Genomic DNA, 3,126 nt, shown 5'->3' with positions numbered 1-3,126 from the left:
AGTTGCCCGAGGCTGGAATCAAACCTGGGTCCTGGTGCTGAGAGGCAGTAGTGCTGACCGCTGAGCCACCGTACTGCACTGTCACACTGACACTGATGTTACACCGAGTTTTATTGAAGTTATATAATGTTGATTCTTGAAATGTTTTTGAATTCTAGAGTCTGGGTACATTTTAAAGCTGTGATTTTCTTAAACAAAAGCAGCAACGTAACTCACGAGCTATTAGAATGAATAGAGAGAGAGCTGTCCTTTCAAACTGAGATGCACACAAAGAGATTGCACTTTGAACCAAAAAAACGCAAAATAATTGGAACTGGGAAGAAGTAAATTTTGGTGTGCCACATTTTGAGACAAGGCAAAAAAAACCTCACCCTAACTTCTGTTCTCTAATTGCATGTGACCAACTAGCTTCGCGATTTATTGTCTTCGAGCTAACTTCTCAAATGCATTTCAGCTCACACATCCATCAAGTGACAATCCAGAATGTCACATTTGACAACTGCATTCATAGGAAAATCTATTGATTCATTCACTGTGAGTCAGTTGTCGTCAATCAACCTGACTATGCAGCTGCCAATTGTTAGAAGTATTTTGTTTGACTAATTTAACTTTATTTCTGTGTGGTTATGTTGTGTAAAGGTTTGGCAGCATTTTTGCACTTTCCTCCCCACTTCTACTGCTGACTCTTTCCTGGCATTTGGTTCCATAGCTGATGGATGTTCCTCACCAACCCACTCTTCTGATTTAACTTTTCTTGTAGTACTTTACTGATTTGTGTGACTCAGCTGTTTACTGAATAATTTCTGTAAACTTCATTCGTTGTTTTCTTTTCCAAATGACCTTTCCTCTCTTCTTGAAGGTGCTTACTCAGGCTGTGATGCAGGATATCAATTCTATCTAAGACAAACAAGACTTGATACTTTATAGTATCTGGGCAGTAGATTACAAGCTTTGATAAAAGTTGTGTAATAAGTGCCTAAATTTCACTAAACCCACCATGGGCTTACACTCATGTTCTTATTATCCAATTACAGAAATCCCATGAACAAGTGCTTTGGTTTTAATCTTCTGAACAACTTACATCACTTGTTTTCCACTGTCAGGAGTTGTTATCAGATACATGTTGGCAAAGGTGTCCCAGGCAGTATGTGATCCCAGAGACAGGAACCCCTACCCTTCTGGATTCAATGCTGTACATCAATTATTCCCTTGTTCCTCATCATATTCGACGACTAAGTTAAAAATCACACAACACCAGGTTATAGTCCAAAAGGTTTATTTGGAAGTACTAGCTTTCGGAATGCTGCTCCTTCATCAGGTAGCTGTGGAGCAGGATCGTAAGACACAGAATTTATAGCAAAAGATTACAGTGTCAAGCAACTGAAACAATATATTGAACAATTTACAGTATCTGGGCAATTGTTCAATATATTGTTTTCAGTTACATGTCACTGTAATCTTTTGCTATAAATTCTGTGTTTTATGATCCTGCTCCACAGCTACCTGATGAAGAAGCAGCAATCCAGAACCACAGACTGATGTTCTAGGGACATAGCAGATGGTGAAATTTTAATTCAATTAAAAAGATCTGGTGTCGTGTAACCATTGTTGATTGTTCATTCAAATCACATCCTATGTCTGTGTTTTGGTTTTGTATAATAGTGCTCCTGCGAAGTGACATGGGGAATTTTATGAATGCAACACAGTAAATATATATAAGTTCTGCTTCAGACTATCCATTACAGTCTATGTTTAGTTACTTATTTGAGCATGACAGCAAGTGGCAGGATAACTATAGTTAGCCTTAATCACCCAAATTTTTAAACTCCCGAATGCTATCCAGTGATTCCTGCTGGAAAGTACATGAGCATAAATATGAATTGGGACAAGTTCAACTGTTATGCCCTTCACAATAACCTGGCCAGCTGGTCCCACTTGTATGGAAAGAATGACCGTTTAGCTGAGCAGTGGTCCACATGCGATATCTTGAGATCTTGAGGGAAAGGAAGATGGAGGATTCTGTCAGATTGTTCACAGACAAACCGTCAAATTCAGGAGACAGATGCTGGAAGCCAGAGCCAATAGATATGAAGCTGGAAAAGCAGAGCAGGTCAAACGGCATGCTGTTTGTGAATGACCAAGGCTGAAGCCAGTACTATGTGACAAAATATGTGGGGGATTTGGGGGGGGGGGAAGCGGCAGGGATGAAGCAGAGGCAAAATGGAAAACAGGGGAGAAGGGTACCAAAGGGGAAAGAGGAGAGGAAAAAGGTGATGAGAGAGTGGGGAGTGAGAGAAACAGAGACTGTTTCTACCTTTGCTTCTGGAGCCATGACTCACCTTCTCTCAGCCTAGTATAAATACCTCCCTATTTCCCCCCTTTTTTTAGCTTTGACAAAAGGTCAGTTAGACTTGAAATGTCAGCTCTTTTCTCTCCTTACAGATGCTGTAAACCCTGCTGAGATTTTCCAGCATTTTCTCTTCTTCAGGAATGTTTATCATCTTCTTGGTCTGCCCAAAGAGTTGATTGTAACGGAATGTTGCAGACTTGGAAATTCCAAGGTCCAGGATAAATGCTGAGAGTTGCACTAAAGCTTGGGGATGATTCTCAGCATAAGGCCCTCCTATCATAGCATTCAGAGCACCTGGAAACAGTGTTTCAGGCAATTACTTTATCAAGGAATGGATGTTGTAAATATAACAAGCAATTGTGATTGTTTTGAGGCACCCCAGAGTGTTACTGCTGTGTGGAAAGAACTTGGAATTGTATCACACTTTCAGTAATGTCAAATTTGTTGTGAAAAATCATTTTATAACTTTTTATAAATAAAGTACACTTTTGGGAAAAAATTGCCTTAATTGATGTCGTCATAAAGATAGGGGTACGATTTAAACAGCATATTGGTGTCACTTGTGGACCTCTCCCTTTGCTGCCAGGACGTGTAAAGTTCAGGAACAACTGTTAGGCCCTAATTGATTCATGCTTATTAATGGTAGGGTTAATATATAAGCTTTACATTGAGGGGGGAGGGACAGATGGAAGCTGCATTGCCAGCAATAATCGGAGTTCTTAAAAACCAGCTTCCAGCTGCCATCAGCCCCTTTCTTCATCTTGATTGTAAACAGA

Source organism: Hemiscyllium ocellatum, chromosome 28, assembly GCF_020745735.1.
Source record: "Hemiscyllium ocellatum isolate sHemOce1 chromosome 28, sHemOce1.pat.X.cur, whole genome shotgun sequence".
Classification (NCBI taxonomy): domain Eukaryota; kingdom Metazoa; phylum Chordata; class Chondrichthyes; order Orectolobiformes; family Hemiscylliidae; genus Hemiscyllium; species Hemiscyllium ocellatum.
Note: the sequence above shows the minus strand (reverse complement) of the source record.